General features: G+C 38.8%; 1 pseudogene; it reads right to left on the bottom strand.

The window, feature by feature from the left end:
• Positions 1-17,778: 17,778 nt before the first annotated feature.
• Positions 17,779-18,886, bottom strand: LOC149119269 (palmitoyltransferase ZDHHC2 pseudogene; annotated as a pseudogene).
• Between the last annotated feature and the right edge of the window lie 8,894 nt (positions 18,887-27,780).

The raw sequence follows: 27,780 nt of genomic DNA, 5'->3' as shown, positions 1-27,780 counted from the left end.
CCTTGTTGGCTTCCTTCTTGTTTATAATATAACTTCTTTATCTTCTGGCACTTTTGAAGTAAATTTGGTTGTTTCTGACAGTATAACCCTTTAGAATGTGTGTGTATGTGTGTATTTGTGTGTGTGAGTGTATTTGTTATTCCAGCCAGTTGTCAGCCTTCTGAAACATGACATTTTGTCTGGTTATGTTACTAGTGTTTTAGCATGTTTTTTAGATGTACCTTGTGATCTCCTTCCTGTGATTTTGAACAATTGAAAATTCTATTGAGAACAACTACTTCATTTACATGATTTAGCAATAGCTGCCATGGTCATAACCTTAATTTTCAAGTTAACATGGATTTCAGTATGAATGTTTTGGCTTTCCAAATTGTTTCTTCCTGTATATTTTACTTGCAAGATTAAAAAAGGCAGACTTGAAAACCTTATAATAAAAGCCCAAATGAAAATGCTTTGAGTTTTCCATTCCTATGCATCCTCAAGTTTCTGGTTTCTTCCTCTTCCCTTTATCTCTTTCTTGTATGATTTGGATATTTTTATGAGCTCAGCATTTTCCTGTAGGCATATGAAGTAGAGTGAACTATACCTGATACATGTTACTGATATTCTTTTTCCTGCTTCAAACTCTATGTCCATGATGTAAATATTATTTGACCTATGGCCTGGTTACATAATTGTGGTAGTCATTAAGTACACACAAAAATTTATCAAATAATTAGTGGAAAAATACATTATAAAAAACTGCATAAATTTAAAAAAGTTTGCAATAAAATAAATGATCTGATAATACAGAAAAATTTACTTTTTAAGAAATTCCTCGTTCTCCCAATTGATGTTCAACATTTTCTCCTGTAACTCATCTAATGTTAATTCAGTCATATGCTTACATGTATTTCTACAGATTGCAGTGTGGGCTCTTTTCAAAATCATTAGGAGAAAGAGCAGTTCCATAATAACAAGCATTCCATTGTACTGATTTTTGAATTATGAAATTAATATAGAAGCAAGACATTTTCATTGTAATTTTGCATTCTGTTGCCATATAGATTCCAAAATCATCCGCATCTTATATAAGAGGCATAGAAGACACACACAGAGAAATGCACTCCTAGTCTTTTTGTGACAGAACTGGCATGATGAACCAAAAAAAAAAAATGTGCTGTTGCAGATGTTGGTGTCATTTGAAGACCTGGCTGTGGACATCACTCAGGAGGAGTGACAGTACCTGGACAGTTCTCAGAGGACCCTGTACAAAGATATGATGATGGAGACCTACAATAGCCTGTTGTTTTTGGGTGAGTGCTATTCCCCTCTCATGACGAAGTGAAACAGTTACTTCCCATGTGGCAAGCAAATTAATTGTTTAAAAGATTACATGGTGGATAAGCATAGAATTTGAGGCCAAGAAACATGAGGAAAGGATTGAAATCAACAATTTTGTTTCACAGCCCCTGTGAACAAGCTGTTGTCTTTCAAAACTCTAACATAATGAAATGATGACACCCAGCATTATTTCCCTTTAACAGGGTACTGCAAAAGCAAACCCGAGGTGATCTTCAAGTTGGAACAGGGGACAGAGCCATGGACAGTGACAAAACCCCTAAATTGGAGCCTGTCAGGTCAGTCAGCACACATGGGACAGGGAGACTGGGATGGAAAAGATCTCAAGGAATGTTGACTGGGTAGAGCATTTCTCATTATTTATCCCAAGTCTCAGTCCTGAGAACAGCTGATATGATGCATCATCTGCTTGTTGTTTTGCTCTGGGTGAATACTTTGTCAGAACTACCAACAATGCAATCAATTTATTTTTAAAATTTTATTTATTTATTTGAGAGGTAGAGTTACAGACAGACAGAGGGAGAGATAGAAAGGTCTTGCATTCACTGGTTCACTCCTCAGATGGCTGCAATGGCCAGAGCTGAGCTGATATGAAACCAGGAGCCAGAAATTTCCTCTGGGTCTCCAAGATGGAGAGCACTTGGGCCATCTTCCACCACTTTCCCAGGCCATTAGCAGAGAGCCGATTTGAAGAGGAGCACCTGGAACATGAACTAGTACCCATATGGGTTGTCGATGCTGCAGGCAGAATTTTAGCTTACTGTGCCACAGTGCTAGCCCCATTGCAATCAATTTCTGCCTGTAATGAGACTAATTTTTAGGTTAAATACATCCCCTGTATTCAAACTTGTCCTTCTTCCTACTGTCACATCCTGTTTTTTTTCAGACGTTTATTCTTTTTTTTTTTTTTTTTTTTTGACAGGCAGAGTTAGAGAGGGAAACAGAGATAAAGGTCTTCCTTCCATTGTTTCACTCCCCAAATGGCTGCTCCAGCCAGTGTGCTGTGGCTGGTGTGCTGCACTGATCTGAAGCCAGGAGCCAGGTGCTTTCTCCCGGTCTCTGATGTGGGTGCAGGGCCCAAGCACCTGGGCCATCCTCCACTGCCTTCCTGGGCCACAGCAGAGAGCTGGACTGGAAGAGGAGCAACCAGGACAGAATCTGGCACCCCAGGCAGGACTAGAACCTGGGGTGCCAGTGCCACAGGCGGAGGATTAGCCAAATGAGCCATGGCACTGTCCTATTCATGTATTTATTCTATCAATGCTTATAAAAATTGGATCACACAGAGGAACTGATTTCTTATGAGTTGCAGAAATTTAGTTCCCACTTATGGTTTTGACCAGGCACAGGCCTTACTGTTGCACAAATTCAAGTACTGAATTAGTGAACGTGAGCTTTCTCATTGTCTCTTTCCTCTCCCTTATTCTGTCTTTTTTTTTTAAAGATTTATTGATTTGAAAGTCAGTTACATGGAGAAAGAAGGAAAGGCAGAGAGAGAGAGGTCTTCCAAGTGCTGGTTCATTCCCCAATTGGCTGCAGCTGCTGCCAATCTGAAGCCAGGAGCCAGTAGATTCCTCTGGGACTCACACATGGGTGCAGGGCCCAAGTACTTCTACTGTACATCTTCTACTGCTTTCCCAGTCAGAAGTGGAGCAGCTGGGACTTGAACTAGTACCCACACGGGATGCCAACACTGCAGGCAGTGGCTTTACCCGCTATGCCATAGTGGCATCCCCTCTCTCCCTTTTTTCTGTCTCTGATTCTCAAATAAATGAGTAACAAAATAAATGGCCATTGCAAGCAATTGAAAAGTGAATGAGTGAATGGGCTTTGTTTTTCTGTCCCTATCCCTGTAGTTCAAATAAACAAATCATGAAGAAAATGGGATGCCAGTGTTGCAGGAAGCAGGTTAACCTGCTATAATACTTTTCCTGCTCCTTTTATAATATAATTATAATATAAAAGTTTAGAAATGCATAAGAGAATCAGTTTTCTGTAAAAATGGGATAATTTTGAGCATCTAGCACAAGCATTAAAAGACATAACTTTAAATTTTAAAGCAAGAGTGTATACCAAGAACTCAAAGAATACCAAGTATGCTGGTTTCATAATGAGGTTGAAGTACTTCTCAAAGAAGGTGAACATAATCCTAATGGCAGAACATATTTCCTTAAATTGATTGGAAAGCATACAAAAAATTATGTATGGGACATTTATGGGCCTTCTGTGGTACTGAGAATCTGAAGATACTAGGTTTGCTTAGGAATCTGTGGAAACCTGTCATCATAATGTGCATATAAAAGATTTGGGAAGGGCTGAGATTGTGACAGTATGTTGAACCACTTCCTGTAATGACAGCATTTCATATGGGCACCAACTTGAGTCCTGGCTGCCCCACTTGTGATGCAGCTCCCTGGTACTGTGCCTGGGAAAGCAGCAGATGTTTCTTTGCACATATCTGGGAGACTCATTTGGAGTTCTGTGCTCCTGTCTTTACCCTGGTACAGCCCTGACCATTGCAGCCATTTGGGGAGTGAATAAGTGGATGAATACTCTCTCCATCTCTCTTTGTAACTCTGTCTTTAAAAAAATAAATCTTTTTTAAAAGTTTTTTTTTATTTATTTGAAAGAGAGAGAGAGAGAGAGAGAGAGGTAGAGACAGAGAGAGAGAGAGAGGTCTTTCATCTGCCAGTTCACTCCTAACTGACTGAAATGCGTGCAGCTGAATCAATATGAAGCCAAGAGTCCAGAGTTTCTTCTGGGTCTCCTATGCAGGTACAAGGACCAAGTGACTTGGGCCATCCTCTGCTGCTTTCTCAGGCACATTAGCAGGTAGCTGAATCTGAAGTGGAGCAGCTGAGACTTGGCACCCATGTGGGATGCTGGTGCCACAGGGCAAGGCTTTAACCCACTGCACTACAGCACCAGCCTCTAAAATAAACAAATCTTGAAAACATTTAAAGGAGGTGTTTTTGCTTAAGAAACCCCACAGATCTCTATAGCCATTCCCCTGGAAAAACTGAACATGCAGCAACCAAAAAATGGATGCTGTTTCTAAGTTATGGTCCTGCCTAGGGGATACACACATGTCCTCTTCTGGTACCTATAAGTAAGTGCTCCAATGAAGTTTTCCCATCTTCAAAGCTGAATGATTAAGGAAGCAAGAAACCTCACTTTTATAAGAAATGATGATGGCTGCTGGGAAGTTTGCAGCTTATTACTCAAATAAGATAGTTGGTAAGTATTTTTTACTAAGTGTTTCTCAACTTTTATAAATATTTACTTAGTTATGAAAATGTTTATTATGTTCTCCTTGCAAGGCAGAATGAAAGTAACAGAGAAATAGAGAATGAGAGAAAAGTCCTCCATCTACATGTTCATTGCCCAAATGCCTGCAACAGTAAGAATGAGGCCAACCTGAAACCAAAAGCCAGTAAATCTGTTTGGGTCTTTTAAGTGTGTGGCAGGCTCCAACACACTTAGAATCATCATTGGTTGCCTGCCAGGACACATTAGCAGGAATCTGTATTGGAAGCACAGTAGCCAGGACTCATCTGGTACTAATGTGGGATGCATGTATCCTCAGAAATGGTTTGACCCACTGCCTGACATCACTTGCCCCTTCTCTCCACTTAAAACAATTAACATAGTTAAATGTATGAATTTGGGAAAGCTTCCTTTGTTTTATTACCTTAGTGTATTATGAAGAAAAAGATATATAGGGCAACACTGAATACCTTTTACTGACCTATTCAAATGCTATTCCACTAAGAAATTGCATTGCTTTTACTTGAACATTCTACAAGTAACATTTATATATGGTTCATGGATATAGTTTTTTTTTCTCATTTCAGCCCACAGAAGGGATGACCTATTGGGAACCAACTGGAAAAGTCAACAAATAAATTTGAGGCAAGTTGTAATCACAAACAACAACTTAACACACAAGAGAGTTAAAAAGCAACACTTAGCTGGTGCCATGGCTCAACAGGCTAATCCTCCACCTAGCAGCACCGGCACACCAGGTTCTAGTCCCAGTCAGGGTGCCGGATTCTATTCCAGTTGCCCCTCTTCCAGGCCATCTCTGTTATGGCTGGGGAGTGCAGTGGAGGATGGCCCAAGTGCTTGGGCCCTGCACCCCATGGGAGACCAGGAGAAGCACCTGGCTCCTGCCTTCAGATCAGCATGGCACACCAGCCGTGGAGGCCATTGGAGGGTGAACCGATGGCAAAGGAAGACCTTTCTCTCTCTCTCTCTGACTGTCCACTCTGCCTGTTAAAAAAAAAAAAGCAACACTTAATTTAAGCTCAGGCCATATTTTTACTGAAAGCTGAGACATATAATTTATTTCACAATTTGCTTCTCCCTTGGAGGCCTGATGAGATGTGAGCTGCAAAGAAATCTGATGGCACTAATGTACCTGGCAACTCAAGTGAATGTTGGGAGCCCATCAGGCAGCCTCACAAGATTCAGCCTTTTCAGCAGGTGTTTGAACACAGTGTAAAAGGCAAAGGGTTCAACAGGAAAAGGGTGTTCTTTACAAATGAAAGGGCTCATATGGGAGACACCTGTAATAAGTCAGTTGGCATTGTAGGAAAGACAACTGAACATGTAAAGAAAACTTTCCAGAAAAAGTCCTACCTCAGTAAACCTCAACAAGCACACACAGGAAAGAAACTTTATGAATCTTTTGAGTATGAGGAAACTCTCATTTACAAATCAGATTTTATCACAAGTCAAAGAACACATACAGGAAGAAAACCTATTCTTGTAACCCCTGTGGAAAATCTTTCAATTGTAAATCCTGCCTTTCTATCCATCATGGAACTCAGAAAGGGGAAAGGCCCTCTGGGTGCGATGAATGTGGGAAAGCCATTTACCTGAGGTCAGATACTACAAATCACATGACTCACACAAGATACAAATCTTTCACATGTAAAACGTGTGGCAAAGCATTTTATTGGAAGTCACAACTCATTCTACATCAGAGAATTCACACAGGGGAGAAACCTTATCAATGTAATACATGCAGAAAAGGCTTTCATTGGAAAACAATCCTTATTTCACATCAAAGAATTCACACAAAGGAGAAATCTTACAAATGTGATATATGCAGAAAAGCCTTTTCCTGGAAGTCAAATCTCACTGTACATCAGAGAATTCACATAGGGCAGAAACCTTATGAATGTAATAAAGGTGGAAAAGCCTTTATCCAAAAGTCAAATCTAACTTCACATCAGAAGATTCACATAAATGAGAAACCTTATGGATGTGAAATGTGTGAAAAAACCTTTCGCTGGAAGTCAAACCTCACTACATATCAGAGAAAATTCACACAGGGGATAAACCTTTTGAATGCAATACATGTGGAAAAGCCTTTTCCCAAAAATCACAACTCATTGCACACCAGATGATCCACAAAAAGGAAGAAAACTTATGAATGTAGTACTTGTGGAAAATCGTTTTTCCAGAAGTCACAACTCACTCTACATAAGACGGAGTAGATTTATAAATGCAAAATGTGTGGAAAACCCGTTTGTTGGAAATCACAACTCTTTACCCATCAGAGAATGCATAGATCAGAGAAAATTTATGAATGCAATACATGTGGAAAAGTCTTTTGTAATAACTCACAACTCATTACACATCAGAGAGTTCACACAGGGGAGAAACCTTATCAATGTGATGAATGTGGAAAAACACTTTCCCAGAATTCAAACTTCAGAAGGCATCAAAGAACTCACATGTAAGAGATAACTTGTCAGTGCTATGGATAAGAAAAGACTTTTTGCCAGAAGCTACATCTCAACAGAAGGCAAAACTCACAAAAAGGAAGAAACACCTTTTAATGAAGTGATTATGAAAATTCCTGATGCCAGAAGTCAGTGTTGGGTACACATCAAAGAACTCACAGGTGAGAAAGCATGTGAATATAGGAAAACTTTCTACCATAGCCAGATCTCACTATCAGGGATCTTAGAGGAAGAACTCTACAAAGGCATTGGAAGTGGGCAAAGCTTTTACTCTGAGGCAGATTTCAACAAGCATCAGCAAAATTATCCACAAAATTATTAGTACATAAAATAAGTGCTAGCAAAATTACTCAATATTATTCTGCAAAACAGTAATGAAGGTGGAAAAATACCTGTTTAACATCACATCTCTGCAGGTATTAGCGAATTCACATGAGGGTGTAACACTGTACTGCAGAGGCTGGCTATGCAGTCTTTGAAATCTACATTAGTCTCTGTGCCATATAATCTGCTGTTTTGCCTGCACTTATTATGAGTAGGGGGGCGATATCCACATGTAATTTTTTGTAAGTAAATACTCATTCTATACTACTCAGTTTGAAATACAACCCTAACATTTGCAAAGTATTTGGTACAACTCTTTCACTGCCTGCACATGAGTCTTCCTCCATTTATTCTAGTACAGATCAGTAATGTGACTACAGTTGTGTTACCTCACATGCCAGCCATAATGCTCTACTATTAGAGTTGGATGTTGGTTTTTTTTGTTCTAGGTAGGATTTGTCTTGTGGCTTTTTCAGTCATGTGAATCGCAGATTTGTGTGTAGACTGTCTCATTTGTCCATATTACCAATCTATTTATAGATTGAAGAGGATTCATAAGTATTGCTTTGGTGGCCAAATGTCCAAACTATCTTCCCGGGATTGTTTCTGGGCCAATGTTTAATTTTTTTTCCATTAAAAGACAGTGACAGAGCAAAACATGTACACAGAGTTCTTATATTCACTACTTCACTACCACAGATGGCTGAAACAGCCATGTCTAGGTGAGACCAAAGCCAGGAGGCCTAAATTCCATTTTAGCCTCCCACATGGGTGGAAGGGCCCCAAACATATGGATCATTAAGTACTAACTTCATAGGAGTATTAGCAATGTAGTGACAGAAACAAAGTAGCCAGGACTCCCAGCTAACACTTAAATATAAAATGTCAGCATTGCTCACAGCAGCTTAACTTGTTGTTCCACAGTGCTGGCCATAGTTCTTTTTATTTTTGTCCTTGTTTGTTCTGTAGCTCTCTTGCCTCTCTACTGTGGTTATGCCTGTTTGGAGTCATTTACCAATGTTCTGACTTCTGTTTTATTTCATTTTACTATCTGATGATATAGGCAGCTTGCTTTTCTAGTTTTTTACATGCAGTACTATGTTGTAAACTTGCAATTTTCCTGCTTTTAAAATGGCTACAATATCTGTAACTGTGCCAGGATGAAGACAGGAATCAGAAACTTCATCTGGAACTCCCACATGGGTACAGTGGCCCAGACATATGATCTGGGAGCAGTATTGGAAGTGGTTCAGCCAGAACTTGAAGTGATGGCCAATATAAGATGCCAGCACTGAAGACAGTGGCTTTACCCTCTAGGCCATAGTGCCTGCCCTTTTATAAATTCTATGAAACATGTTAAAACAATTAACATCAATACTTCTTAAACTATTCAAAAATAGGAGAGAAATAATTCTTCAAAATGCATTCTATAAGGTCAGCATTACCTTTAAACAAAAACCAAAGATACAACAAAAACTCAAATTATAAACTAATATCCTTGGTAAGTACAGATGGGAAAATTTACAAAAATACTAGTACATTAAAAGGATTACATACTACAGTCAGAAGAGATTTACCCCAAGGATACTAGTGTGTTTTTACATACACGAATCACTACACATGACATGCTATAACAACCAAAGTGCAAAAATCGTATGTCATTCTCAATAGATGTAGAAAAGGCAGTTGATAAAAATTAAGAGTCTTTCATAATAGGAACTCTGAACAAATCAGGTACACAATAATGTAACAAAGGACATATACAACAAGCCAACAGCTGACACCATATTGAATGTGGAGAGGCTGAAGAATTCTTCTCGAAGATCTGGAATAACACAAAATGATCACTTTAAGCATTTCTAATTCTTTTGACAGGCAGAGTGGACAGTGAGAGAGAGAGAGACAGAGAGGAAGGTCGTCCTTTTGCCGTTGGTTCACCCTCCAGTGGCCACCGCGGCCAGCATGCTGTGGCCAGCATACCGTGCTGATCCAATGGCAGGAGCCAGGTACTTATCCTGGTCTCCCATGGCGTGCAGGGCCCAAGCACTTGGGCCATCCTCCACTGCACTCCCTGGCCACAGTAGAGAGCTGGCCTTGAAGAGGGGCAACCGGGACAGAATCTGGTGCCCCAACTGGGACTAGAACCCGGTGTGCCGGCACTGCAAGGTGGAGGATTAGCCTAGTGAGCCGCGGCACCTGCCAAGCATTTCTATTTAACATAGTATGAAAAATCATGTAGCAATTAGGTAAGAGAAAGAAATAGACATTCAAATTGGAACAAAGGAAGTCAAATTGTCACTGGTGGGAGATGACATGAGCACATACATAGAAAACATCACATACTCTAACAAAGATCTTTTAGAATTAATAAAACAAATTTGCAAGATAAAATGTCAAAATATAAAAATCAGTAGCAGTGATTTATACTAATAGCAAGTTATCTGAAAAATTTTAAAACTATTCTTATTTCCAATTACTATAAAAATACCAACCTAGGACTCAGTTCAACCAATAAAGTAAAAAATCTCGACAATGAGATCTAGAAAACACTGATGAAAGAAATTGAAAAGGCACAAAAGAAATGAAGACATCTATGGCCATAGATTGGAAGAATAGATATTAGTAAATGATCATATTAACCAAGGCTGCATAACGATTTATGCAATTCTTATCAAAATGCCAATGGCATTTTCATAGAACTAGAAAAAATATTAAAATTAATTTAAACACATGAAAGAGCCCCAAATAGCCAAAAAATATGTTGAATAAAAAGAATACAACAGGATATATTTATATTACCCAAATTTAAAATATTTTTCAAAGCAAAGTAACAATGAGGTTTCCTCTCACTCCAGTTAAAATGGCTCTCATGTGGATATCAACAAACAACAAATACTAGTGAGGATATGGGGAAAAGGTACCCTAATCCACTCTTATGGGATGTGAACTGCTCTAGCCACTGTGAAAGACAGTATGGAGATACCTCAGAAATCCAAATATAGACCTACCATATGATCCAGCCATCCTATTCAGGGGAATTTACCCAAACTTCCAGAAATCAGCATATGAAGGAGTTATCTGTACCCCTATGTTCATTGCAGCATAATTCACAATAGCTAAGACTGGCAATCAACTCAGATGTCCATCAGTTTTTTTTTTTTTTTTTTGACAGGCAGAGTGGACAGTGAGAGAGAGAGAGAGAGAAAGGTCTTCCTTTACAGTTGGTTCACCCTCCAATGGCCACTGCGGCCAGTGTGCTGCGTCCAGTGCACTGCACTGATCCAATGGCAGGAGCCAGGTACTTATCCTGGTCTCCCATGGGGTGCAGGGCCCGAGGACTTGGGCCATCCTCCACTGCACTCCCGGGCCATAGCAGAGAGCTGGCCTGGAAGAGGGGCAACCGGGACAGAATCTGGTGCCCCGACAAGGACTAGAACCCGGTGTGCCAGTGCCGCAAGGCAGAGGATTAACCTAGTGAGCCACGGCACCAGCCTCCATCAGGTTTTGACTAGAAAAAGAAACTATGCAATATATACACTATGCAGTATCCTGTATTTTGCAACAAGATGGGCACTATCAAAACCGTTTTACTAAGTGAAATAAGCCAGTCCAAAAAGGACTGATATCATATGTTTTCCTTGATCTGAGATAACTAATAGAATACCTGAAATGCAATGTAGTGAAATAGACATTTTGAGATTTGATTATTTTATAGCTCCTGTCTCTCCCATTAAGGAACAGTGTTTTTTTGTTGTTGTTGTTTTTCCTCTTCATACTATTTGTTGAATTCTTTTGTTTTGTGTAAGGTTAACTATATGATCTTTAAGTAAATTGAACATAGATCTTGGTAAAAATTAGGAGTGGGAATGTAAGAAGAAAGAGGAAGAAGGTTTGGAGTTTGGGCAGGAAATAGGGTAGGGATGAGTATCACTATGTTTCTAAATCTGTATATAGGAAATACATGATATTTGTATAACAAACAAAATTTAAAAAATAGAGACTTATTTCCATTGGGCATATATATATATGGGATATATATATGCCCAATGGAAATAAGTGTATATATGTGTATATGTATATGTGTGTATATATATACAAGTGTGTATATATGTGTGTATATATATAGGGGATATCTATCTATCTATCTATCTATCTATATATATATATACATGCCCAGTGGAAATAATGGATATATATATATATATATCCCATATATATATCTATATATATCTATATATCTCCAATAGTGGCATTGCTGGAACATGTAGTAGTTCTTTCAGATTTTTTAGGAATATTAATCCCTTTTTTTGGGGATGTACTTAATTACATTGCCACCAAAGTACACAAAGATGCCCCTTTCTCCTCATCCTCTCCATCACTCATTGTCTTTGTCTTTTGGGTAAAAGGCAATATACTTAGAATAAAATAATAGCTTATTGTTGCTTTCGATTAGTTATAGTGAGCCTTTATTCATTACCCTCTTTTTCATTTCTACATCTTCCTTTGAGAGATTTGTGTTTAAATGTGTTGTTCATTTATAAATTGTATTTTTTTTGCTATCAAACTGAGTTTCTCATATGTATTAATCATTAGCACCTTTTCAGATATATTGATTATAAATATTTTCTCCCATATTTTTAAATTTATCTTTTTATTTTTAGAAATTGTTGCTTCATTTCTTAAAATGTTATATAAGTTATACAAGCTTCATGTATTTGATACATAAAAATTTAGGAACATAGTAATACACCCACCCTAACCTCCTTCCTGCCCATGCTCAAACAATTTTTTCTCTTCATTCTCCCATTTCCACTCTTAATTTTTATAAAGATCTATTTTCCATTTACTGAATGATCATAAAGTTAACCCTACATTAAGTGAAAGAGTTCAGCAAATTGTATGAAGAAATGATGCTGTCCCTCAACAGAAGAGACAAGGCTGTAAATAATCATCAAATCTCAAAATGTCCATTTCATATAATACATTATATTTTAGATACACTATTAACACTGATCAGGGAAAATATATGATATCTGTCATTTTGTTTCTGAATTATTTCACTTAAAAATAGTTTCCAGTTGTGCCCATCTAGTTGCAAAAGTGGGAAGCCACATCATATGGTAGGTCTATATTCAGATTTCTGAGATATCTCCATACTGTCTTCCAGAGTGGTTACACCAGTTTACATTCCCATCAACAGAGGACAAAATAAGTCTTTTGAAGATATATTTGCTTTCCCATGTTTATTACAGAACAATTTTCAGCAATTAAGAAATGGAGACAACCTAAGTGTCCATTCACTGATGAATAAGGAAAATATGATACATATAACCAGTGGAATACTATTATGCCATTAAATGATTTAAATCTTTTCATATGTAAGAAGATTGGAGGTACAGGTAATTATTTTAAGTGAAATAAGCCAAGCATAGAAAGACAAGCATTGCACGATTTCACTCATGTGGAATCTAAATGGTTGATCTAATGTAAATTAGGTATATAATGGTGGTTACCAGAATCTGGGGAGTGTAGGGGGGAAGTGAAGGATGGAGAAAAAATGATAAACTGATACTAAGCCATAGCTAGATAGGAGAAAGAATTTCTGGTGTTCTATTGTATAGTCGATTGACTATAGATAATGACAATGTATTATACATTATTCTAAAATAAACTGGGTGAAGGTTGATTGACTATATATAATGACAATGTATTATACATTATTCTAAAACAAACTGGGTGAAGGGCTTTTCAATATTTTCTCCATAAAGAAATGATGTTTGAGGAGGTAGATATGTTAGCCCTGATTATACATTAAATTATAAATATATACAAATATCAAGTCATAACATGATATTCCATAAATATGTATAAATTTTTGTGCTCATTAACAAAAATTTTTTTCAAATTATTACAGAGGACGAAGGAAGGAGAGGGAGGGAGAAGCACATGGGAAGAGGGGAGAAGGGAGAAGGTAGAATCAGGAGGAGGGGAAAGGAAAGTGATGGAGGAGAGCAGGGTGGAAGGAATTAAAGAAGGCAAGCAAAGCCAAATATTGAGATTAAAAACAAATGGTGAACAAGAAAATATTGTTACCAGCTTTGTGCAGACAAAATGGAAATATATAAATTCATGCAAATAGAGATAAAATATTAAAATGCACCTCTTTTTCAACATTCATTGATTCATTAATTCATTTATTAATTTTATTAAATTATACAATTTGTATTACCCTATGCCAAAAATTGGAGGACAGTAAAAAAGACATTGTTGTTTCAAATGAGATACTGTCACTGAGAATGATATTACATTTCCTTTTTAAAAGATTTATTTTATTTATTTGAAAGGTAGAGTTACAGAGAAAAGGAGAGAAAGAGAGATCTTTCACCCACTGGTTCACTACTCAAATGATTGCAATGACTGGGCCTGGGTCACTCTGAAGCCAGGAGATTCATCTGAGGCTTCCATGTGGATGCAAGGGCCCAAGGACTTTGGCCATCTTCTGCTACTATCCTAGGTGCATTATCAGGGAGCTGAATCAAAAGAGAAGCAGTCAAAGCTAGTGCCACTATAAAGCAGCAGTTTTACCTGCTAAGTCACAATGCTGCCCCTTTTGATATCTTTAAAATCATCTTCACTATATTTTCAATATCAGGTAAACAATTGATTGTTTTAAATTAAACTGTCACTACACTGATTGGTTGCTTGCAAAAAGTAAAAGAAAAATTTCTCTTAATAAAGATAGGATCATTCAGAACCTCAAATTATGTCTGCTTTTTTTTTTTCATGCAAAGTATCTAAAATACAACTTAGATTTAATAGACATGCTGGGAAGAAAGATATATGAAACAGAATGACTGGAGATCTATATATTGGAGTTACCAAGACTAGAATATAGATAACTGACAAATATTCAAGAGTCATGATAAAACAGTTTTCACAGAGAAATAAAAATTTAGTATAAAAAATCACATAGAAATACTTTAACACAAAAACAGAAAGACTAAAATAAGTCAGTGAATGAGATTAATAACAGTTTAGAAAAAGCTAACGTGAAAGAGAAGTGGAATACTTGCTGGCCTTCAGAATTCATGGAGGATTGGCTCCAATGCCACTCACAGATTTCCAAATTCATGGATTCCTAAATCTCTTATATAAAATGGCATAGTATTTATACATAACATATTCACATCTTCTGGTACACCTTAAATCATCTAGATTTACTTAAATACCTAATAAAGTGTAAATGCTATGAAAATAATTATTGTATTATTGAAAGAATAATGTCAAGAAATATTTTTTGACAGGCAGAGTGGACAGTGAGAGAGAGACAGAGATAAAAGGTCTTTCTTTTCCATTGGTCCCCCCCCCCCCAAATGGCTGCTATGGCTGGCGCGTTGTGGCCAGTGCACCACACCAATCTGAAGCCAGGAACCTGGTGCTTCTTCTGGTCTCCCATGCGGGTGCAGGGCCCAAGCACTTGGGCCATCCTTGACTGCCTTCCCAGGCCACAGCAGAGAGCTGGACTGGAAGAGGAGCAGCTGGGACTAGAACCCGGGGTGCTGGCACCGCAGGTGGAGGATTAGCCTAGTGAGCCGCCGCACTGGCCAACAAGAAATCTTTGAATGTACAATTAAATCTAACATGTAGATTTCATTTTTTTGAAAAATTTTTATTTTAATTGTTTTACTTTTCCAAATGCAATTTTTAGGTATAATCACTTAGGTGCTTAAATGAATACATAAAAGACCCAGAGGGGATCTTACCAGTACTCTAACAAGGTGAAGTATACAAATCCCTCTTTTTCCCCTAGCTTCCAGCTTTGCAAGAGGGAACACCTAACAAAATTCAGTTCAGTATATCGCTATACTAGTTCTGTGCTTTGAAAAAATATCTGGTGACATATGAGTCTGATACATCAAATGCTGCTCTTTCCCTTAAGACTTCTAACAGTAGTTATCATTTCTAGTGTGGCACTTCAGGATAATGAATAATGACCAAGGGATAAAAAACTTTAAGGTAAAAGCAAGACTATATCATGTCTTCCCAGATTTTTTGAAGCAGATTGTCAAATTCTTAAAAAAAAGTCTGAAAAAGACTGCTGCTATATTGTTCAAAGAATTGCTTTCCTATAAAATGGACTTGGCCTATGTAGCTCATTCCATAAACACATTTAATATAAAACTCTTCATATTTTTAGCAAGGATAAATAATTTTAAAGATAAGTAATGGAGTTTTTATTCCATTGTCCTCTGGTATTTTAGTTTATTGAATATTTTTCTAACAAACATTTTGAATAGTTTATTATCATTTTCTCTTTGATTACCTACCAGTTACTTAACTATGTGTTTTTTGTTTTGTTTTGTCTTGTTTTAAAGACAGAGTTACAGAGAGAAGTAGAGACACAGAGAGAGAGAGCGAGAGATCTGGTTCACCCCCCGCAATGGGCAGAGCTGTGCCGATCTGAAGCTAGGAACCAGGAGCTTCTTTCAGGTCTCCCACATGGGTGCAGGGGCCCAAGGACTTGGACCATCTTCTTCTGCTATCCCAAGCCATAGCAGAGAGCTGAATCAGAAGAGGAGAGCTGGGACTAGAACCGGTGCCCATATGGGATGTCAGTGCTTCAAGCCAGGGCTTTAACCTACTGCACCACAGTGCAGGCCCCTCAGCTTTTCTTTTCAACATCACAAATACAATAGCTTAGAGTTAGCCTTTCTGCTTTTGTTTTTGAAAGTAGATCCTGGAGATATTTAGAGTCCTAACTGGAGATCTAGCAATTAAATAATATAATTTAATGATACACCACTGTCTCCTGTTTTCTTTTTTTAATTTATTTGACAGGAAAAGTTATAGACAGTGAGAGAAAGAGAAAGAGAGAAAGGTCTTCCTTCTGCTGGTTCACTCCCCAAATGGCTGCTAAAGCTGGTGCTGTGACTGAAAGAGCTGGACTGGAAGAAGAGCAACTGGGACTAGAACCAGTACCCATATGGGATACCAGCACAGCAGGTGGAGGATTAACCAAGTGAGCCATGGCGCCGGCCCCAACTACATGGTTTTAAAAGGTAATCTGCTTTAAATTCTCAAAGTCAATACTAAAAAAAGTATAGAGCTTATCCTAATTGTTAACATTTACAAAACGTATAGTTCATTCAAATAAAAAATAATACTTCTTTTGTAAACAATGCATACAAAGCACAAGAGCTTCTTAGTATATTTAGTGAAGCCAAACATTTTGACATCAACAAAATCATCTTTTTATCTTAAACTAAATTTTCAAACAGCATGCCATTTAGTTCATACTGAACTAAATTTCCAAAACAATATGATTTTTGTTTAATGATTTGCATAATTTAATCTTGATAGGTACTTCAGGAAACATATAGTTTTACTGTCATAGTTTTGATGAGAAGACATAATAAAAATAATATAGATACCACTGGAGGATTAACAGGACAAATAATAGAGATGTTACAGAAGGGCAAATCCATTGAACCAAAAGGAATTCTTAACAGAAGTTCAATACTTTTACTAAGTTCAATAGGAGAAATGACCAAAAAAGATGTTTGTAAAAACCTAAGCCCACAAAAGTGTATCAGAATTCAATCTTAATAATATTGCAGATTTTCCTCCAATTACAAAAATCAGGAAAGATGAAAGGTGTTTCTGATTTAGAATTATTTTCTAAGAACATTGGATTCATTCTCAGAAATGTGTTCTAGCCATTTGCTTGCTCAGAAAGCTTCAGCTTCAATGTTCATACTTATTTTCTAATGGGGAGCAAAGTCTAGAAGTAATTAAAGTCTGATAAAAATGGATGGTGATCTTCAAGTACAGGCCATTTGGACTTTGTAATGAAGTCATAGTTATGACAGGTCACTACGTCTGAGGTTCATTTCCTATCAGAAGGAAAAGTAAAAGAAGTCTGGTTTATTTCCCCTACCTTCTTAACAGTAACTAATAGATTTTACAAATCAAGCACCTTATAATGTGACATGAAATCCTTTAAATCTGAAACAATATCTTAACAGTCTCAATTTTTGAAATAAAAATCAGATAATCAATGAAGTTTTTAAGTAATAAACTGTGCTACCCACATTATTTAGGTGAAAACTGGCTCATAAATTTAGGCTGAGTTTTCAATAGAAGATATTTCTTCTTTGATTCATATACAATAAAACATTTTAATATTTAATAAGAATCTCTGTTTCTGTATATTGGATCCAAAGTGTGTTATGTTTTAAGTAACAACTTGCAGACAATTAACTCATATTCTGGATATCCAAACGGTGCCTTCATATGGGAGCCTTTCATCCACGTACAGCATCGATACTTTAATAAAGCATGAATTTACTTTGCTTGAGGATTAAGTCTCATTCTCCATGGTTAATACAGGATTGCTCATAGGAGCTTTGCCTCTTCCAGGGCTTATGTTGCTTTCTGTCCAAGACTGCGAGTCAGTGAGAAGGTGACTCTGGAATTCTCTCTATGGATTTGCAGGAACTGATGGTTTTCAGGATTTTTAGCTGTTGAATTCAGTCCTGCAGGAGTAGATGGTTGTTCAGGATCCTGGTTAACAAGGCAAGTTGGGAAGGAACAGCCATCAGACAGATGTGAAAAAATGGGTAACAACCAGTACTTCTTCTCATCACCAAAAACTTGTCTCATTATTTTTACTGAGACCTAAGCTGAATCCATTCTTATTGGTTCCACGTCGAGATACTGGACTCCTGAATGCCTCTAATGTAGATTTATTTTTGCTGACTAGTCAACAATGATAGCCAAATAGAGAAGATAAGCTGACAGAAAACTAGCTGCAGCAAAGAATAGAAACAGCATATGGAACTTGGCTTGAGTATCTGGTAGACCACTTGTCCAAAATTTGACAACATACTGTAAGTCTGTAGCAGTGATAAAAAGGCAGTACAGCAGATAATAAGCCAGGAAAAGGAGGAAGAATTTATAATCTGAAATTCCCACACAATTGTTCACCCATGGGCAATGATGATCCATCTTCAAAATACATTTATCGCAGATGGAACAGTGATGGCAGTGATCTGGTTTTATAAGTTGGCATCTGTCACAGTAGCGGATGGCTCCAGTCATGGTCCTGGTATAAATGGGAAGATCCTTGGTTGCTAGCCTAAGAACTTCCTGATGGGGTTGTCCTCTTGGCTCTCTCTCCAACAATTCTTTCTCTGCATAAGAGAGATGGAATTCTTTGGAAGGATCCATTGGTAATATATAGTTTTGCAGTAAGACCTGACAAACATCGCAAAAAGTTGATGATAAGCCAACAAGCACACAACTTGTTCACCAGTGTTTTCCATGGAAACTAGGCAAAGCTGGATGGTGGAGGCATAATAGGACCAGCCCTGGAGGAGGCTGATGAACACCGCTGGGATCCAGGACAGCACCCACCACAACACACGCCGGTACCACCGCCTGATGCTGCATTGGCCCGAGAGCGCCATCTTCCAGTGACATCCACTTGCCCAGCTCTGGCATTGGGGCGGGCTGGCCATGCCCGGTGCCCCCCAGGGGGACAGGACTGGGGGTGGGGGCTGGTTGTGCTGTGGCCACTGCCACTGCCATTGTGGACGCCCGTCTCCTCAGCCCAGCGGAGGCTGCAGCCACAGGAGGAGGAGGCAGAGGAGGAAGCTCTACATGTAAATTTAAAAATGTATTTTCTGTCGATGTTTTTTGCTGAACACATGGACGCATAATCTGTTTATAGAAAGCCAAATCCAAGAGAGAATAAAATATTCAGTCTTAAAATGGGGAGAAAATAAAAGATGAAAAATGACAATGATGTATGAATTAAATAAGTCACAGAGAAACTGCTGACATTTTTAAATTGTAGGCCCAAGTGGAAAGGATTAAAAAGGAGAAACAAGAAACAGAAACAATGTTGAAGCAGAAAATCATTGAAAATTTTCCAAAACTTTCAAAAGTCAACAATCATCAACTCATAGATCCATTAAAAGCTGCAAACCATTTTCAAGGTAAACCATACTTAGCCGTAGTTTCACTTTTTGAAACTAAAGACAACAAAATGTATAATCTCCAAAGGATCTAAAGTGAGAGAAGAGCTGACTTATCTGTGTCTGGCTTCACTGTATTACTTGAGGAATCTGAATTTTGTACTGCCGTCAGTATATGTGTATAATCAGTATTCATTAACACCTATAGACATCATATGTGAAAGTGTATTTATATATATGCAATTTCAAATAAAAATTGAAATGTATCATAGCTGGCACATTTTTACTCAAGCAAATATTGAAGCTAACATTCTGACTGGAGAAAAATAGTCTCAGAAGAACAATGGTGAAGAAATTAATGAATCTTGACTTGAAACTTTTCTATTATCATTGTGTGTATTCCATATTTTTTGTATTCTATAGTTTCTATCCCTTGTAATAAAGAAAAGGTAAGGAACAAGAGATGTTAAAATGAGGTAAAAATGCTGAGTGCAACTGAGCAAGCCTGAGAATCTAAAAGCATTGTCCTGATGTCTTGACTAATCAGTAAAAATCAGTAAAAGTGATAACTAGACAGAAACCTTAGAATTTTCTCCTTATCTCATCTCTGTGTGAGATTACCACAGTAAATTACAGGATTATGCTTTGCCCATAGTAAAAATGTTCTCAAAAATTAAAAAGTGGTTTTTGCTCCAGAGAACAAAATTAGGCAGACTATTCATATCAATCATCTCCAGGGGAGGAGGAGTGGGAGCAGGCCTGGGTGGAGGAAGAGGCTCCTACAGAGTAGGGAGGGATTGCATTTCACACACAAGCAGTTATGCAAACACACACCCACCATGCCTAGAAAAAGAGAAAGGGACACTGAAGGGGAGAGCAGGGGACCTGCTGGAGGACTCCCTAAAGTTCCAAAGAGGTAGAAGACCTCAAAGTGGAAAAGGCTGCAGCCACCATACAGGGGAGTGGCCTGTCCCCACAGAGGTAGAGAACAACACCTGCTCCAACACAGGCCCCCCGGTATGCCTCAGGCTCCAGGCTCCAGCTTGAGATGCCTCAGGAGGAAGAGAAGGAGGAAGAAGGCTTCCAAGGAAAAGACTGAGCCCCCCAGTGTCAGAGATCATAAGAGACTGTAGCCACCAATATTTCAAGAGGGGCCCCCTCCACATTCCTGCCACTGATTTGGTGTTACTGGGGACTTTGGCCATAGCCTGCAAACTGGGAACCTGCTCTCCTCCTTCACTCATTTTCCCCACAAGTCCAGCCCCTGAAGATTGATCTGGGCTAGGTAGTCCATCTGGCCCTTCCTTGCAGGTCCCCACACACTTAAGATCAGTCAGGGCCATGTTTAAGCTCTGGATAAGATTACACCTCAGTGTGCCTTCTTAATTAGAGCTGTTTCCCAGGGCTTCTCCTGGGGCACTGGCCAGCTCCTTCCACCTCATGATATCCCTCTCCCCTTCCCCCAGGCATTCTGGAGCACTGGGTTTCTCTTCCTTTAATATATTGAAGCTGTGGGTTTATTTTTCTTGCCTAATGGTTCTGCCAAAAACTTCCATGACTATATTGAATAGCAATGGTGAAAGTGGGCAGGCATCTTTATCTAGTTGCAGATTTCAGTGCAAATGCTTCCAACTTTCATCCATTGAATATGATACTGGTTGTGTGTTTGTTATCTATTGCCTTGATTGTGCTGAGTAATGCTCCTTACATACCCTATTTGCCTAATATTTATATCATGAAAGGATGTTGTATGTATCAAATGCTTTCTCTGCATCTTTTGAGATAATAATATGGCTTTTATGCTTCAATTTGTTGATATGATGTGTCACATTTACTGATTTGCCTATGTTGCACCATCCTTACATACCAGGGATAACTCCTATATGGTCCTGGTGAATCATCTTTCTGATGTGTTGTAGGATTCAATTAGCTAGTATTTTGTTGAGAGTTTTTGTGTCTATGTTCATAAGGGACATTGGTCTGTAGTTCTCTTTCTATATTTTTTTCAGGTTATTGAATTAAAGTGATTCTGGCCTCATAGAAGGAGTTTGGGAGGAATTCACCCCTTTCAATTATTTTAAATAATTGGAGAATAATTAGAATTTGTCCTTTTTTAAAGGACTGGTGGGCCAGTGCCACAGCTCACTAGGCTAATCCTCTACCTGTGGCACCAGCACCCCGGGCTCTAGTCCTGCTTGAAGCACTGGTCCTGTCCCAGTTGCTCCTCTTCCAGTCCAGCTCTCTGCTTTGGCCCGGGAGTGCAGTGGAGGATGGCCCATGTCCTTGGGCCCTGAACCCATGTGAGAGACCAGGAGGAAGCACCTGGCTCCTGGCTTTGGATCAGCACAGTGCGCCAGCCACAATGTGCCAGCCATAGGGGCCATTTGGGGGGTGAACCAATGGAAAAAGGAAGACCTTTCTCTCTGTCTCTCTCTCTCACTGTCTAACTGCCTGTCAAAAAAATAAATAAATAAATTTAAAAAAAATGACTTGTGGAGTTCAGCAGTGAAGCCATCCAGTCCTGGGCTTTTCTTTGCTGTGAGGATCTTTATTACTGATTCCATTGCTATCTTGATTATTGGTCTGTTTAGGTTTTTGTCTTCATGACTACAATATGGTAGACTGTATGTGTCTTGAAATACATCCATTTCTTCTAGATTTTCCAGTTTATTGGATAAATGGATTTAATAATTATGAATATGTGGTTTTGAGTTCAAGTTCTCAATTAAATAAAAGATCATTTAGCTTGTTGTCCTTCTTTCCTTCTCATCAGTTCAAATATGTGGGTTCCCTGTAGGTTTCACTATCAACTGTGTCAGTGAGACCACATGTCTCAGCTGCCTTTGTTCAGTCCCATTTTACACCAATCTGGTGTCCTGCACTACTTAAAATTTTCTGAATTTATCATTTTTAACAAAATTTTACTTAATAATTCCATTAATGGAAGTCAAGTCGGATTAGGACAACCTTCACATTGCATTTCCAGATTCTGCCATAGAATCTCATTGTGGTATATGAGGCTTTTTTTTTTCTGTTAATAGGGGTCTCACTTTAACAAATGGTTCAGTCTGCAAGACACTTAGAACAATCCTCCCTCTTTATTGGATCTTTTCTGAGTGCAACATACTTACTATCTCACAAGGGCAGCATGCAGAGCACAAGCTCATAAAATGAAATGTTCCTCTAAAGAAGTAGCTAGGCAGAACAAATGCCTTCTTGTTTTGAATAGTGATGGTTAGGGAAGGAATTACCTGTTTATCCTGATGCCCCTTTGGTCTACCAGCTCATTGCCTCATGTGACAAGTCTGAGGTTGAGTTGGGCTAGTGGGAAACTTAACATTTTTGGCTATGTACACATGAATTATGTGTATATGGCTTAATAGCTTATGTTAAGCTATTGCTTTTCTTCTTTTTTAACTATCTTTGAACCACTACTTGTCAATATCATCCAACATAATTACTGGTATTTAACCACTGTTGATGTATATAAGTTTCCCAGGAGACCTTCTGATTCCTGTCTTTTCCCCTTTACAACACTGACTTGGGACACAAAATCCTGACACTGCTACATTAGTGCTCAGTTTCTCCCATGGGTATATGGTCGTCCCTCAAACTTTCCTAGATCATTTTCAGGGTAACCACAGCTTGTCTGAGATAGGAAGTTCCAATGCTCTCCCAGTCACCTAAATAATTGTAGTTCATCTTCTGACTTCCCACAAAACACCTTGCAGCAGGTTTTAAAATTACCAAGAACTTCCTTAAGATTTCAAGACAAACAGGAACATAACACAGTCAGACACCTGCACATCCACCTTTTAAACCAACATAAAGATGTTTTGGAAGCTTGCATCAAGTTAGAAGACACCTCCATCTTATATTGTAATGATTCCTTCACACTACACCAAGGAAACACAGCAGGCTTTGGAAACCTGAATAATTGCACCATAGTCATTATATCCCTCCACAGACCCATATCAAGGGGAAATTTGATCCCACCCTACAGGGAGAGAAACAACTATATACATACTCAGCATCTATTGGGCACCACTAAGGGCACAGCCAACATCACTTTCTGCAGCAGCAAGGAGAAATCAGGGCCACCCACCTCAAGGTGAATGTCCCCAACTCAGAAGGAAATGAAGAGAGAAGGTCTCAACTCCAAGTCAATAGTGAGTTATCTAAAAATCAGTGGCCTCTAATTGCAGTGGAATGTGGAGGGGTGTTGGACAACAGTGACATCATAGAACCAGCTCTGTCACAATGGTGCACTTTATATACAGGAGGGCCAGGGCCAGCCTCCTCAACCCACTGAATAGTAAAAATCTCAAGAGGTGGGGGTCTTGAGGCCTCCCTAAGGCACAGGTGAAAAGATCTTGGACAGGTATTTCATGTGACCAGGTATGCACTGCTCTCTGTCTATACAAGGCCCTGCTATACAAGGCCCCATGTTCCTGCAGGTCTCTACTTTCTACCCATCCTCTTCCTCCAATGCACTTACATTTTACAACAACTTTTAAGGCCTTTTTTTTTGAATTGACATAGTTACTCACCTGAAGGAGAGAATATGGTATAAGGACAAAATCAGATAAATGTATTATTTTGTATTTTTTCTATGTCAAAATCCTATGGCTTTTGTTTCTATGTCAAATTTCTGTAAGTATTTTACATCCATTGTATTTCCAAATGTTTTAATTATTTGAGAGAGAGAGAATGAATTTCTCACTCCAAATTCCCACAACAGTTAGGATTAAGCCAGAACAAAGCCAGGAGCCAAGAACTCCATCCCAGTTTCCCAGGGAGGTGGTAGGAACCTAAACATACATGCTACACCTTCTGCTTCCTAGGGACATTAGAGGGAAGCTGGGTCAGAAGGCCACAATCACTGGGACTTACACCAGGCCCTCTGATATGGGATTTTGGTCTCTGATGTGGAGGCTTAAACAGCTACTTCAAAACAACCACTCTTGAGACATATTTTGAAACCCCTTATAGATCAATGAAATTTTCCGGGACAATGATGATTTGGGAAATATAGAAAAATGATGCAAAACATGATGAAAATTGTTACTTTATGTTATATGAAAAATTGGAAACTATTCCTTTCAGAGTGCAGTGGGGAACTGCTTTGGGAACTCTGCATCCCACATCAGAGTGCGTGGCTTTGAGTCACGATTCTGCATCTCACTCCAGCTTTCTGCTTGTGCACAACATGGGAAGCAGCAGATGCACTAGTGTCCCTGACAACTCAGAGACCCAGATCAATTCCCTGACTCTTGGCTCTGTCCTGGCCCATCATTGGCAGTGAGCCAGTGAATGCAAGATTCCGCTTCTCAAATGAAAAATGAATATGTGAATAAAATCTCTATGGAAACTGCCCTTTTAAAAAGATTTATTTATTTAGAAGTCAGTTATAGAGGGAGAAGGAGAGAGAGGAAGACACAGAGAGAAGGATCTTCCATGTGCTGGTCACTACCCAGGTGGCCACAGCAGCCAGTGCTGTGCAAGACCAAAACCAGGAGTCAGGAGCTTCTTTCCATTCTCATGTGGGTAGCAGGGACCAAGTCACTTAGGCCATATCCTACTGATTTTCCCAGGCCACTAGCAGGGAGGTGGATCAGAGATGGAACAGCTGACTCACTAACTGGCACCCATGTGGGATGCTGGCACTGTAGGAAGTGGCCCCTGGAAAGTATCCATTTAATATCAAGAGAACACATGGTTATATTGTGATGAAGGTAGTAGGTAATATGACAAGTAGAAAGTTATGTAACAGTGAAAATGAGACAAAACTACATTAATTTTAGATAGTATGCTGATAAACTTGAAATTCTAAAAGAACTATATATAAACAAATAGCACAAAAAGATAATTTTGCTGGTTGAATATAAATATTTTTCAAACACTACTCTTCATAAGTAGAAACAATAATGAGAAACTATGATGGAAAGAAAGATATAAATGCTTAGAATAAAACAAAGCAGCAGCAGAAAATCTATGGGAGCAAAGGTAAAATATTAATGCCAGGCAAAATAAAAAAAGGGAAATGGAAATGTTTGAAGGGAGAGAGGAACAGAGGAACAGAACCACTGTGTGTGTGTGTGTATGTGTGTGTGTGGTGCATAGAAGGATGCTGACAGTAAGGAACTGGTTTGTGTGACTGTGTAAGGCTGCAAGGTGAAAATCTTCCACAGCTTCTGCCAGGTGGGAAATCATTGAAAGCAAAGGGTACAGAGCTGGTCTGAAGGAGTTGGCTAGTAACACTGGAATTGCTTCTGATGATTTTAAAGAAAAATGGAGATGATTAGGACACTGAGGGACATTTAGTGAATTAATCTTTTCTGCTTTTTGCATGCTCAATCACTAATGAGAAGAGGGTGATTGTCATATGTGGTGTGTATTTTCTATAAGGTGATTTTAAAGTTCATGGGGAAAATAAGCATGAAGAATTTCTAAAAATAAAACACAATGAGAGGTGACAGTTCTTTCTAGATTTAGACAATAATTTGAAGACATGGACATTTAAACAGAAAGTTAGTACTGAATGATCAGATAGAAAAGTCAAGGAAGAATATAGACAACAAATCAAAGTAAATAAATATAAATATATCTTAATGGGAGCAGGTCTAATTTTACCCACAAGAAAATAAACACACATGAAAGAAAACTGAGATTGTCATTTTAGCTAGTGTTTATATTTCTTGTTGGATATTATAATTAATAATTTACTTGTTGAATGTTATAATTAATTAGTGGCAAATTATGTCTTTGAATATACACTGGATTAAAATTATGTCTGCAAGAATTGATGAAGGGAGCAGGGTGGGAGGAGTTTGGGGGAGGATGAGAGAGGGTTGGGGGAGCAGAGGAGTAAGGGGAAGTGTGGTTGTCTTCATGGAACTGTACCTATGGAATGTGTAAGATCTGCTCCCATTATATTAATAAAACAAACAGAATTTATATTCACATTATAAACATATTGATATATGTTTCATGAAAATAAAAGCAGTACCTTCTTACTATAGAATATTTGGATGATGGAAACAATAGAAGGATGAAAAAGGAGAAAAAAGTAAACTGGGATACCAAATACCACAGCATGACAGATTAGAAATGATACAGGAATCAGAAACTCTTAGATATTGTGGAGGAGAATATAAATTATTGAGGTCCACCATGAAGGCCCTCTCTGACACAACTGTCTCCCCAAGAAATGTAGTTTGTATCTGTCTAACCCAAGTGTACTGCAGTTTCTGAGATCCATATCAAAGTGATTATGTGCAATGTCCTAATTTTATTAGGGCACCGTTCAATAAATACAGAACATCCAAGCTGCTGCATTACTCATGTGGCCACGAGGCCTATGCTGGGATTTAAGATGGCAGTTGGGGTGGTGGCATGTGCACTGGGATGTCAGTCAGTGGCTGGTGTGTGTTTCAGGGGCTGTGGCAGGAAGTTAGATGCTGGCAGAGGCATCTCTCAAAATCCAAAGAGATGGGCCAGTGCCTTTGCATAGTGGGTAAAGCCACCACCTGCAGTGCCTGCATCCCATATGGGTGCTGGCTGGAGTCCTGGTTGCTCCACTTCTGATCCAGCTCCCTGCAAATGGCCTAGGAAAACAGAAGACATTGGTCTAGATTCTTGGACTCCTGCACCTACATGAGAGACATGGAAAAAGCTCCTGGCTCCCGGCTTCAGATAGGCCCAGCTACAGGCATTGAGTTCATTTGGGGAGTGAAGCAATGGGTTGAAGATTCTCTCTCTCTCTCTCTCTCTCTCTCTCTCTCTCTCTCTCTCTCTCTCCCCCTCAACTCTGCCTTTCAAATAAGTAAAGTAATCTTAAAAAAAAAGAAGCCAAAGAGAGATTCTCACAGGGAGAACTCTTACAACTCCACATGCTTCATTCAGAGATCTGACCTTCTTGTTTGATGTTGCTTTTATTGGCTCCATTATGACCATGTGGCTCTGCATGGCTGTGACAGATCCCTTAACACATTGCTACCATTTCTGGTACCTGCAACAGTGATCACAATTTGCCAAGGCTGGAGATATGCTTTCAGCAACATATCTGTTTATTGCCAACAGGACCCCAAATACAGACATCAATATTATGGTCAGGACAAGATGGGCTCTAAATCACTGAACTTCCTGGATTTGAAAAACCCATTTTTTTGATACACAGGCATAGAGGCCTTAACACTACCTGGTTCCCATTATGAATCACATGTGAGACCATATGGAACTTGGACAGCTCCTGCAACCTCAGTAATGTGATGGCCATGGCTGGGATGTGCTCTACCCACTACCTGACTGGTGCCACTGGTGGCAGCTCCATTCATAGGCCACAAGGACCTGATTCTTTTTGCCAATGCAGGGATTGTCAGTGA

This window comes from Oryctolagus cuniculus, chromosome Y (assembly GCF_051225735.1).
Source record: "Oryctolagus cuniculus isolate XC-2025 breed Fujian yellow rabbit chromosome Y, ASM5122573v1, whole genome shotgun sequence".
NCBI lineage: Eukaryota > Metazoa > Chordata > Mammalia > Lagomorpha > Leporidae > Oryctolagus > Oryctolagus cuniculus.
Note: the sequence above shows the minus strand (reverse complement) of the source record. Positions and strands in the feature narration are given on the sequence as shown.